The 12,718-nt window shown below is 48.5% G+C and overlaps 1 protein-coding gene across 2 annotated transcripts in view; it reads left to right on the top strand.

The window, feature by feature from the left end:
- The window catches only part of CDH4 (cadherin 4), a 480,957-nt gene that overhangs the window by 175,700 nt on the left and 292,539 nt on the right, over window positions 1-12,718 (top strand). The window lies entirely within an intron of this gene.

Here is a 12,718-nt window from a genome sequence, read left to right as displayed (position 1 = left end):
TTTTTTTTCTTTTTTCTTGTATGTTGGACTTTAGTTGATTCACAATGTTGTGTTAGTTTCAGGTATACGGCAAAGTGATTCAGTTATGCATATACATGTATCTGTGTTAATGGCTCAGTCATGTCTGAATCTTCGCAACTGTCAGGTTCCTCTGTTCATGGGATTCTCCAAACAAGATACTGGAGTGGGTTGCCATTTCCTTCTCCTTACATATATTTATTTTTTTTTCAAATTCTTTTCCCATTTAGTTTATTGCAGAATATGGAGTAGAGTTCCCTGTGATCTACAGTAGGTCCTTGTTGTTTATCTATCTTATATACGGCAATGTGTATAAGTTCATCCCAGACTCTTGATTTAGGTCCACCTGCGACTTCACTTTCACTTTTCACTTTCATGCATTGGAGAAGGAAATGGCACCCCACTCCAGTGTTCTTGCCTGGAGAATCCCAGGGATGGGGGAGCCTGGTGGGCTGCTGTCTATGGGGTCACACAGAGTTGGACACGACTGAAGTGACTTAGCAGCAGCAGCAGCCCTTTAAACAGAAGAAGGACATGGCACCCCACTCCAGTATTCTTGCCTGGAGAACCCCATGGACAGAGGAGCCTGGCGGGCTACGGTCCACAGGGTCACAAGAGTTGGACATGACTTAGTGACTAACTTACCCAATCCACCGTTTAAACAAGGCTTTGTAGGTGGCACTAGTGATAAAGAATCTGCCTGAAACGCAGGAGACACGGGTTCAATCCTTGGGTCTGGAAGATCCCCTGGAGGAGAAAATGACAACCCACTCAGATATTTTTGCCTGGAGAATCCCATAGTCACATAGGGTCGCAAAGAGTCAGACACAGCCAGAGCATCTAAGCACACACACACACACCCTTTAAAGAGCTTAGCCTACCGTGCTTTCCCGACCCTTACTCTTCACTGTTCCTCCCAGGACAAGCCTCAGAGGGAGAGCTGCCAGCTGACACGGCAGCCCTTTGGCAGTTTAACCTGTCCTGTACCCTCGATTTTCCAGCCAGAAATCCACCTTGAAATGCTCGTCCTCCAACAGCATTTGTCAAAACCCAGCATCTGGGTCTCCCAGCTGCCAGGTCCACCTGGTAAGGACTTGTCAACATGCCACTTTGTAATTGAAGTGCAACTCAAAATGGCTAAGCCTCGTGCACAGGAATGTCTGTGTGTTGTCAGCCACGTGTGGGCCTGAAAATGACGAGTAGAGATCAGCTCTCCCAGTGGGAGGACACGGGGATGCCCATGTCCTCGGCCACCATCAGTGCATCCGTATTTGCTTCTTACAGCCCGGATCAGAAGGAAGCGGTCTGGTCAGTGGTGCTGGGGGTGGTGGGGGAGGGGGGGACATGGTGATTTGGCAAATTCCATGTGGTTTACTTCTTCCAGTTTGCAGACATACTCACCACTAGTATGTACCTGGTGTTAGCACTCGTGACCGGAGTTTTTCAGAAATGGATCGACACCTGCTTCCTTCACCGTAGTTCACCTCCTGACCTTCTGCAAGGAGCAGGGAGGATTGAACAAGCTGCCATCACCAAAACTCAAAGTGTTTTAATAGAACAGAGCCGTTTTTAATTTCTTTAAAGAACCTTCCAAATTAACTCATGTGTTGAGTGCCTCTATAAACAAATGCTTGAAGTTTGCATGGATCCCCCTGGAATGATCCTTTTAAGTGGATTTGGCTAAAAGACATCCTGCAGGGGTGATTGCCCTGAGATCGCTTCCGTTGGCGTGAATTATGCTGGCGGCAGAATGTGTACTGGGCTAATTTATTTTAAATTGTGGGATAAATTCTGAAGTACAAGCCTTCATAAAAAGCGTCCTGGAGTCTGACTAGTAGTGGGAGGGCTGGCTGAATGAGGAAAGACCAAAAGTAAGAGAAGCCGGCTCCTGGGCTCTTGATGTTTGAGGAGCTTGTCCCTCACTTTCCCAACTTGTGAGGCTGAAAACGTCTGCAATAATTTTTAAAGAAATCAGAGAGCACCCTCCTGCTGGCTCTCTTCTGCTCCTTGAGTGTTCTCCAAAATGGTGAGAATTTAGAGGTGCACACCCACTTTTTGAGTGTGTCTTGGGACCAGTGTGACCCGAGAGCGCTTATGTTGTTTAAAGATGCAAAGACAGGATATTGGCTTGTCTGGCTGTTGTATACATTCAAGTTTCTTTTCTATATTCATCCATCAGTTTGGGAAAGGAAGGTGTTTCATCACTTGGTGCTTTGAGGTGCTACCTTGAGATCCACTCTTGGTCTGTCTGCTAAAGATCTTTGTACTGGCTCCAGGCATCAGTTTCTTGTCCTTCTCTGGTCCCTAGTAGGTCTCTAGTTGCTTGACAGCCATTACTCCAAGGAACTCCCCACATCTCCTGGGAGTGCCGACAGAACCCAGGTGAGACCTGGGCACAGCAGTGATGACTTGGTTCACAGATAAAGTTGTGACAAAGTAGCATTGAACTTGAAACTACTCTGATGTGCTCCTCCCTATTCCCCAAGGGCTGAGCACCCATGACCAGCGTCACAGCTGGAGTTGGGCTGAACCCTTGACCAGGGCTGTGTGGACAGGTCAGTTGGTTCTGATAATGTAGCAGTGTGTTCTGTGCTTTGTGGTCAGACCCTAAGCGCTGGGCAATTGTGAAGTTTTTGTGTTCCCTGCAGCCCTAGGAAGTGGTCACTACCGTGACTCTCAATTTACAGGTTCAAGTACTTGCCAGTGTACGGTGGTTAAGCAACTGGCTTTTGGAACCCAATCCAGCTGGTCTCAGAGTCAGAACCCAACCCAGCTGAATGGCCAGTGGTCTCCAAACATGGCCCCTCATCAGAATTATTTGGAGAAACTTCTGAAACCTACAGCTCCCTTGGGCCCCTCTCAGAGAGCTCCTGAGTCAGTGGGTGGAGGGCCAGGAATCTGTGTTAATGATGGACCCCACTTGAGAACTGCCGTTTCACCCACAAGTTCCCGATGGACTGTTATCAAAAAGAAAATCAAACACACACCACCCTTTGGCTCAGTTTTTCTCTCCTAGGGGACATAAGAGGACCAAATGCTTATAACAGGGTTCACAGTAGGCCAGACCCACAGCCCAGGTGACCAACACCAGACAGGTATCTCTGTGTCATGGAATTCTATTCAACAATGAAAAGGAGCAAGCTGCTAACACAGGCAGTGGATGAATCTCGAAAGCATGCTGAGTAGAAAGAAACTCACATGATAGAGGACATACATTTATGTGACATTCCAGGAGAAGCCAAACCAATGGACGGTTTGAAAAAATTATCAGGGTGTTTCCCTGTCTGGTGATGGGAATTGGAGTGGGCAGTGAGGGGACTTCTGGGGCATGTTCACTGTCTGGACAGGGGATTGCCTCACACAGGGGTCTGCCGTTGTCACACCTAAGATTTTTACATTTCACTCCATGTCGAAAAAGAAACATAAATGAAATATGGAACTCTCATTAATGGCATGCATGGTGCAATGTTTAGTGACAAAGCAATCTGAAGTCTGTAGCTACTGTGATGTCAGCCAAAATGAGCTGGGTTGATGGGGGAGGGGAAGGATGGGTGGATACACGTTAGAGAAAATATAAGCCGTGATTCGGGTGATGTCAACTATTATCCAAAGCAGCAGCGAAGGGGTCTCCCCCTGTGGAGCTGCCCCAGGTGAAGAATGCTCACTCATGACCACCTCCCTGTTTGGGTCTGAGGGGTGCTCGTGTACCGAGGATTCCAGCCATTACCGAGACGCAGGAGCCCAGTGGGAATTTGGGTTTGCAGTTCATCGCCGTGAGGCTGGACGGGAAAATGGGGCTCCCTGCCCTCCCCTTGGAGTCCTAACTTTGGCCCCAGGCTGGAGGACTCGCATTCTTTGCTGCTTCCAAATGGCAGGTAGTAGAGAGAGGACGCAGTCAGGTGACACTTAAGACCATGGTATCTAGTTGGCCTGGGCAGCGAACGGGCGCAGCCAACACAGTCCAGCAAGGACCTCTTTTCTTCTAGGTTTGTTGTTTAGTCACTAAATCATGTCTGACTCTTTGCAATCCTTTGGACTGCAGCCCACCAGGCTCCTCTGTCCATGGGATTCTCCAGGCAAGAATCCGGGAGTGGGTTGCCATTTCCTTCTCCAGGGGATCTTCCCAGCCCAGGATCGAACCCTGGGTTCGAGTGTGAAGGGTGACAGCAAGTCAGGCAGGGAAGGGTCACCTTAGCCCAGGTCACACTGAGATCAGATTCCACTCACCTGTGCAGGTGTGTGTGCTAGCTCAGCATCAACTCCCATGCAGGATGTCACCCTTCACTCCTGCAGCTCCTACATTTCAGGCAGATTCTTTACCCTCTGGGTTTGGAATCAGGGCTTCCCTGATTCCTCTTGTTAGAGCCAAGTGCTATTTGTCTGCTAAAAGATGCTGCCACTTTGTAATTGTAGCAGTTCTGAACAATAACAAGGATTACTAGGGTTTTCCTTTAATAGGTCACCGTAGCTTATTCTCCTAAGCTTAGCCTGTGTTTCATTTCCTATCACATCCTGCATGGGAGTTGATGCTGAGCTCGCACACACACCTGCACAGGTGAGTGGGCTCTGATCTCAGTGTGACCTGCGCTCAGGTGACGCTTCCCGGCCCAACTTGCGTCACCCTTCACTCTCCATGACCTCTCAGTGTCCAATGTGCATCTGGTGTAGGTTCACGTACCAATGACACCTCAGGAATGCCAAGAAAACAGAGACAGACATGAGACTCTAGGCGTGTGTGGCCAAGACAGTTCACAGCTAAACTGCCTGGACGAGACATGGTGAGGGAGGGAAATGACCATTGGATTGTAGCTTGTTACTGGTAACTCGATCCCGGAGCCGGTTGACAAGAGTGGTGTCTGGGCTGGTCCTTGCACACCATGAGTGAGTCCCCGTGAGTCCCAGGGGCCACATGCCCCTACAGTCTGGTCATTTTAGAAATCACAGTTTCTGTTCATCCCAAAAGTTTAGAGAAGTTTTGTGTACAATTCCGCCTTCATCTTTGCTATTTTTTCTAAACTTGATAGCAAAATTTTCCTCTCTGCCCTCACATTCTGTGTGCAAATCATAAAATCTATAAACCTTGAATAGACTTAGAAAATCACACACTGCTATGAAAGGAACCGTAAATGAATCTTCATATTTGAAGTTTTGTCATTTAACAAATGCATTGTTACCCATTATCCTTTCAGTACTTAACAAACAACTTATAATGAGATACAGAAAGACACAGTTGGAAGGGCTTTTTTCCCTTCCTTTCTTTCAAAAACAGCTACTCCCTTGCAGGTAGTAATTTTGCTTTAAGAAGAGGGATGGTTAGTGCTAGGCTTTTTAATAAAATACATGTGAGAGAATAATTCTCCTAAAACATTCTGTATCTACAAAAATCTATATGTGGGGGAACTGGAATTATTCCCTAATAGATTTTATTACATAGCAGTTAAGAATTTTTCTAAGAGACATCTAGTCAAAGCCATCAATTTGGGGGAACAAAGCATGGGAGAGAAGGAATTTATTGAAAACTGGCATTATTCCCTACTTGGTGGAATTCTTTATCTGTTCTCTGGCTTCATTTTCTTTAGAAGGTGGAGCCCTCTAGGCTGTTAGGTTAGCATGATTAACCACAAATATAGGAGTGACATTTATTCACTTAATCCATGTTCTCTGGATGTGGTCTGTCTGCAGGAGGAGTGTCTACTCCAGGGAAGCTGAGGCAGGAGGGGGGCTGCCCAAGGAATATACCTTGAATGGCTGAAAGAATAGACAGAGACTTGAGTTTATAAAGTGAGGTGTGGGGGTCCAGGGTGGGGAGACCCACAGATGGGATATACCTGCTGTTTTAATAAATTAAAACATGATCCTATACACCCCAACACCAGTCACGTAGAAGTGAGATACAGAGAGAGAGGGTGATATATTCATTTGTTTTACTCAAAACTGATTGTTGCACACCTTTTATGTGTCAGGCATGGAGAAACACAGCCCCAGGCCCCTGGAGACACAAAACACCACTAATTACAAAACACAACAGGAAGCATGGGACCAAAGTGCAAGGGAGTCTAGATCCGTGGACAGAGGAGACCTAGCCTTGTCCGGGGAGGCCACCAGTGGCCCCTGATAACACAGCATTGGAGGGGTCGAATGGTCAGGGATCCCCTAGCTATGGGGAGGCTGAGGGGACCTGGGTCCAGGAGATGGACAGCCAGGTGGAGTGAAGGAAGGCTAGAGGGACGGGCAGGGAGCCAGGGGCCGTGAGCAGGAGACAGAAGAGAACATGCCAAGCACCTGCTGCTTAGGAAAGCAACTCCAGGGTTTCCCTCCAGTATTTATGAAATATTTCCAACTTGCAGAAAAGCTGAGTGAACTCGACAGTTGACAGAAGTGCACTCACCACAAAAATCCTGCACATAACAACCATGTAAAGCCCACACTTCACAGGCTGCTGGTTGGCTTTACCTCAGCCCCACCCCCTTTCCATCCGTACACCCATCTTGCTTCTGATGGATTTCACAGTGAAATCAGTATATGTCCCCCCTAAACTCTTCATCAGGAAGCTCACAAAATAAAGCTCGTGTTTGTTTACATGTTGAGGCAAGCTTTCACAGAGAGAAAACTACATACCTTTTAACTTTGAAGAATGTATATGCCCAAGTAACCCAAAGTCCTATCAAGGTCTAAACCATGGTCCCCAGCCTTTTCAGCACCAGGGACCGGTTTCCTGGAAGACAACTTTGCTACAGACCCCAGTGGGGAGGGATGGAGATAAAGTGTACATTACACTTTGTTTCTATTATTATTATATCAGCTTCACCTCAGATCATCAGGCATTGGAGCCTAGAGGTTGGTCTAGAGCATCGTTTTCCAGAAAGTTTTCTCCTGCTCTTTGGTGGGCCACCCCTCCCGCCCGGGTCCATCCAACAGAGGCAATTGCTGTTTTGGTTTTTTCATCATACTTTGCCCACAGTGAATCCACTGGTCATGCCCCCTGTTTGGGATTTGGGGTCTAGTGTGGGCTTTGCCTTTTACCAGTGGAAAGGCTGCAGCCAGTTTGGGGCAGCTGTGAAGGAAGTTGCTGTGAACACAGGAGCTTCTGCTCTTGGCGTAGACAGCCCTGCTCTGCGATGCTGATGGAGCAGCCCCTTGCCAGGCACACTCACTGCTGCCTGCGTGCATCTTCCCGGCTACACTTTGCACCAGCTCTGTCTGTAACGGGAAGCTCCATGGATAGTGTGCTTTAGAAATGATCTTGATTTTTTCTCTTTTATGACAACTTCAATAGTACGTGAACCGAGAACTTCCAGATGTTCAAGCTGGATTTAGAACAGGCAGAGGAATAAGAGATCAAATTGCCAACATCCGTTGGATTATAGAAAAAGCAAGAGAATTCCAGAAAAACAACTACTTATGCTTCATTGACTACACTAAAGCCTTTGACTGTGTGGATCACAACAAATTGTGGAAAATTCTTAAAGAGATAGGATACCAGACCAGCTTACCTGCCTCCTGAGAAATCTGTATTGCAGGTCAAGAAGCAACAGTTAGAACCGTACATGGACCAATGGACTGGTTACAAATCGGGAAAGGAGTACGTCAAGGCTGTATATTGTCACCCTGTTTATTTAACTTATATGCAGAGTACATCATGTGACATGCCGGGCTGGATGAAGCACAAGCTGGAATCAAGATTGCAGGGAGAAATAGTAACCTCAAATATGCAGATGCTACCACCCTTACGGCAGAAACCGAAGAGGAAATAAAGAGCTTCTTGGTGAAAATAAAAGAATAGAGTGAAAAAGCTGGCTTAAAACTCAACATTCAAAAAACGAAGATCATGACATCCGGTCCCATCACTTCATGCCAAATAGATGGGGAAACAATGAAAACAGTGACAAACTTTATTTTTTTGGGCTTCCAAATCACTGCAGTTGGTGACTGCAGCCACGAAATTAAACGGTACTTGCTCCTTGGAAGAAAAGCTATGACAAACCTCTATAGCATATTAAAAAGCAGAGATATTACTTTACTGACAAAGGTCCATCTAGTCAAAGCTATAGTTTTTCCAGTAGTCATGTATGAATCTGAGAGCTGAACCATGAAGAAAGCTGAACACTGAAGAATTGATGCTTTTGAACTGTAGTATTGGAGACTCTTGAGAGTCCCTTGGACTGCAAGGAAATCAAACCAGTCCATCCTAAAGGAAACCAGTCCTGAATATTCATTGGAAGGACTGATGCTGAAACTCCAATACTTTGGCCACCTGATGCAAAGAACTGACTCTTTAGAAAAGACCCTGTTGCTGGGAAAGATTGAAGGCAGGAGACAGGGACAACAGAGGATGAAATGGTTGGATGGCATCAACAACTTGATGGACATGAGTTTGAGCAATCTCTGGGAGCTGGTGATGGACAGGGAACTCTGCATGCTACAATCCATGGGATTTCAAAGAGCAGACACAACTGAGTGACTGAACTGAACTGAACTGATGACAACTTCTGTTTTGAGCTTGGAGTGTTTGCTCCCTCTTGCTTTCATGACTGACGGGTTTGAAATTGAATCTATAGCTTGATGTTTGTGGTTTTAATTTCATGTCCCTTTATGATTTCTCTTTTCCTCCTTATTTATGTCCATTGATTTTTCTAGAATTTAATTTGCAGTTCTTTATTGGAGTTATGGGTTTCCCCAGTTATGGCTCAAATGGTAAAGAATCTGCCTGCAATATAGGAAGGGTTGATCAAAAGCCCGTGGGTTTGATCCCTGGGTCGGGAAGATCCCTGGTGGAGGAAATGGCTACTCATTTCAGTATTCTTGCCTGGAGAATCCCATGGACAGAGAAGACTGGCAGGCTATAGTCCATAGGGTTGCAAAGAGTTGGACACGACAGAAGCAACTTACACACATCAGAATTTTAGCTCTCCCTCTGTGTGACGTCACAGGAGTTGTTCTAGGAATCTCTGGGAAAGCAGAATCTGTTCCAGGGGTTGTTAAAAGGCAAAGTTAGGCAGCAGCCGTGGGAGGGAAAAGTGGGTGACATGAATAAGGCAGGTAGGTTAGCAGTTGACTGATGTCAGCAGGCCGATTTCACAGTTAGCTGAAAGGGGACCTTCAGAATCTCCTGGCCTGGATGACCAGCAATATACACTCAAACTCTCCCCACCTTGTAAATTTATCAACATTTTAATCATTAATGGTAAGCAAACTCAGGTGACAGTATGGTTCAGGCTTCTAATTATCTCTTTGAAAATAATTCATCTAGGGAATTCCCTGGTGGTCCAGTGGCTAGGTCTCTGCCTTTCACTGCCAGCGGCGAGAGTTCAATCCCTGGTGGGGGAACTAAGATCCCGCAAGGCCGTGCAGCCAAAAAAATACATAAAATTGTGATTCAATCTTATAATCACTGAATTTTTAAAACCACTCTTAATATAATTGGACAGTTACCAGAGGACCTCCCAAAAACCAGACTCGATTTTTAACCAGATCCTGACTACCCCAGCTCTATTCCATAAAGGAGACTCATCCGGAGTTCAGGCTCTGGGGATTTGGACTCCTCCTGAGGACACCCCCGCTGAGATGTGGACAGAAGCCGTGGGCACTGACCCCAGGACTGCAGACACCACACATGGGTATGGGGGCTGTGGCCTGGGGACCAAGTCTCCAGGCTTGCCCAGCATGGCTAGGGGCAGCTGGCAATCTACACCACACATGGGAAAGGAGTTACAGGCAGTGACGTCCTATGGACACCCTGGTCCCTCGGGAAAATCCCTGAACTTGGCTCAGGAGGCCAAGACTTTGTCATTGTATTTAGGGTCCCTGAGGTCACCCAGCCAAGAGGCGGCAGAACCAGAATTCAGCCTTGGCCTGCAGCCAGCAGCAGCCTGGAAGGGCGCCCTCCTCCTCTGTGCCCAGGGCCCCGGGCCTCATGCTTGAATCCCCTCCCTTTCCTGTCCCCAGGAAACCGGTGTTGAGGGACATCTGGAGGCAGAGATGGACCTCATGGGCAGGGGCTGAGTGAACCCATCCAGGCCCCAGGTCAGATGCCTGTGATTGACCCTGCCCCCGAGCCTCGTGTGTGCTCAGCCCCCAGGCCCTGATTGTGGGTGATGATTCTGTCTGCTCCACGGGTAGTGGGGGCTCTCCACAGGGAGCTCTGTACAGCTCCTGTAGGACAGAGCCAAGCCCAGCTCCGGGGTCACTGAGTTGTCACCTGGGCCATTATAACTATTATTGTTAATTTTATGAGCATTCTTGTTGCCATGACGATGGCCATCCCTGTGAGGTCAGTCACTCTCCTCTCAGGAACCTCCAGTGTGTCCTTAGAGGGGAGGGGGTCGCCCAGCCAGGCGGGGCCTCCTCTGGCTTTGTCATGGGGAGGAAGGGTGTCAGTAATCCATTCACATCCCTGTTGTGTTTGTCAAATAGGATATTATCGGCTGTGCTCAGAAATGGAAGTTAAATTTATAATAAGAGATATAGTCATAATCGGAAAGGAGCACAAAAGAGGCCCCTTTCACAATGATTACAAATCATGAAGTCGTTACTCACACTTGCTCCTCTGAACTAGAAGCTTGTTTGTGAGCAAAGGCCGCTCACGGCACTTGCTCAGTAAAGTTCCACCTTGTTGAGTGGGGAGAAGTGAATGCCCAGCTCCCGGTCAGCTCAGCGTCCACCTCCCTGGGCTTCATCTCAGGCCATGACAAAGCCACCTCAAAGGGGCTTCCGTAACCATGTCCACTGGTGATAGCGAGAAGCACCGAGAGAAGTGACTGAATTCTGTCACATGTTCTTCCCCCTGGAGATGTGGAGAGGAAGGCCTGCAAGGCCTTGGGGGCTCAAGGGCCATAAAACAACATTATGATGAGGAGAAGGGCTGCGTGGTGGTGCTTCTGTCAAGCAGAGGCATTTCTATCAATGTTCATAGTTCATCCTTACAAGTCCTGTCTCCTAACACCATGGGCCCATCGGGCACATGACCAGCAGCCTCGTGGCCCCAAGTCCCAAACCAGCCTGGATGCTGAGTCAGTGGGTCGAAGTCCCCGACACAGGGCGTATGGATGACCACGTGAACTCTCTTGCCTTGGAGACGGGAAGGCAGACGCATTACGCCTAAGGTTCTGTAGCATGTACTTCTCCTTACAGCGGGCACTGAGTGTGTCTCCAGGAGGCTGTTACTCACACACCCATGGTGCTTGGGCCCTGACTGTGCTCCTTGTGGTGGGAGAGAAGGAGCCTCCTTTTCCTGGGGAAGGTTCCTGGTCTCCAGGGCAGTGTCCTCTCCCAAGCCTAGCCAGCTGGGCCTGCTTGTATAGAACCTGGGTCAGGGAGGTGGGCCCACAGTCTGAGTCTTCATCCAGACTACTGCCCCACATCTGATGCTTCAGGCTTCCCTGTATCAACGTCCTCGGTGGCTCCTTTAGCCTGCGACTTAAGGTCATACAGATGACACGTTACTGTATCTGCCTTCCGTGCACAAGAATGGGCTTCCCAGGTGACGCTAGTAGTAAAGAACATGCCTGCCAATGCTGGAGACATAGGAGACACAAGTTCAATCCCTGGATTGGGAAGATCCCCTGGAGAAGGGAATGCCAACCCACTCCAGTATTCTTGCCTGGAGAATCCTATGGACAAGGGAGCCCGGCAGGCTGCAGTCCATAGAGTCACAAAGAGTTAGACACAGCGGAACAGCTTAGTGCAAACACACACAAGCACAAGAACACTTAGAACTGATGGAAAACAGCGCCTAGAGAGGTGAAATGACAACATCCTTAGGAAATGCCACCGATTATTTCTATTTACCTGGATACCTGTTCAGTCACTGAGCCTCCCATTAGGAATAATTTGTTGATGGTGGTGCTGTTGGAGAGAGGACTGGCTGAAAGGTCAGGAGCCCCCCTCAGCGACTAAATCTCAACACCTTTGAGCCTGTGTCTCCCACCCTCAGCACCCAACAGCTGTCACGAGGCCCAGAGTACGTAGAGGAGCAGGTTGTGAACTCATGCCGTGCCAAGCAGAGCACAGAGGCTGCTGGGGTGCTGGTTCTGGTAACTAGGGTCCAGCTTGCGCATCAGCGCCATGCGTGCTGGGGAGGTTCTGGGCTCAGCTAATGACCTGTCCTCTTCTCTCCTCCTAGGTAAGTGATCCCGCTGCTCACGCACACGCGTGTCCTCACATGCCCGTCTCACCTACGAGAACCTGTCTCCACTCCCCGGCTCCTCTGCAGTCTTCCCGGGACGGTGTGAGCCGGGTGGACCCGGTGAGAGGGAGGGTGGGCTCATGTTTCCCAGGCCATGGCGACATGACTCCTCTTTCTTGGCCAAACTTGTGCTGATGAAGGAGAGGGTGAGGGGTGAGACAGTCACGTGGGAACCAGAAAAAGGGGACCTGATGTGGCCTCTCTAACCTGAGAAGCCAGCCTGGACAGTGATTCGATTCTGCTCTGACACAAGTGAACCTGAGCCCAGCATCTCAGCGTGAGCTCCCAGACCTGCTCTCGGCGTGAGGCAGCTCTCCTGTCCGAGTGGCCTGGTGGTGTGCTTTGTCGTTTTTCTTGAGCACTTTCTGGGGAGTCAGGTGGCCCCTCTCCCAGGTTGTCCTCGGGCTGGCTTCTCGGGAGCCTAAGGTTGTTCTTGTGGTTTGTGACAAAGGGTTCAAAAGTGCTTTTGGTTAAAGAAAATGTTAAAAGTACGTAGCTGAGGATCGTTCTCTGCTC

Source organism: Capricornis sumatraensis, chromosome 15 (genome assembly GCF_032405125.1).
Source record: "Capricornis sumatraensis isolate serow.1 chromosome 15, serow.2, whole genome shotgun sequence".
Taxonomy (NCBI): domain Eukaryota; kingdom Metazoa; phylum Chordata; class Mammalia; order Artiodactyla; family Bovidae; genus Capricornis; species Capricornis sumatraensis.
Note: the sequence above shows the minus strand (reverse complement) of the source record. Positions and strands in the feature narration are given on the sequence as shown.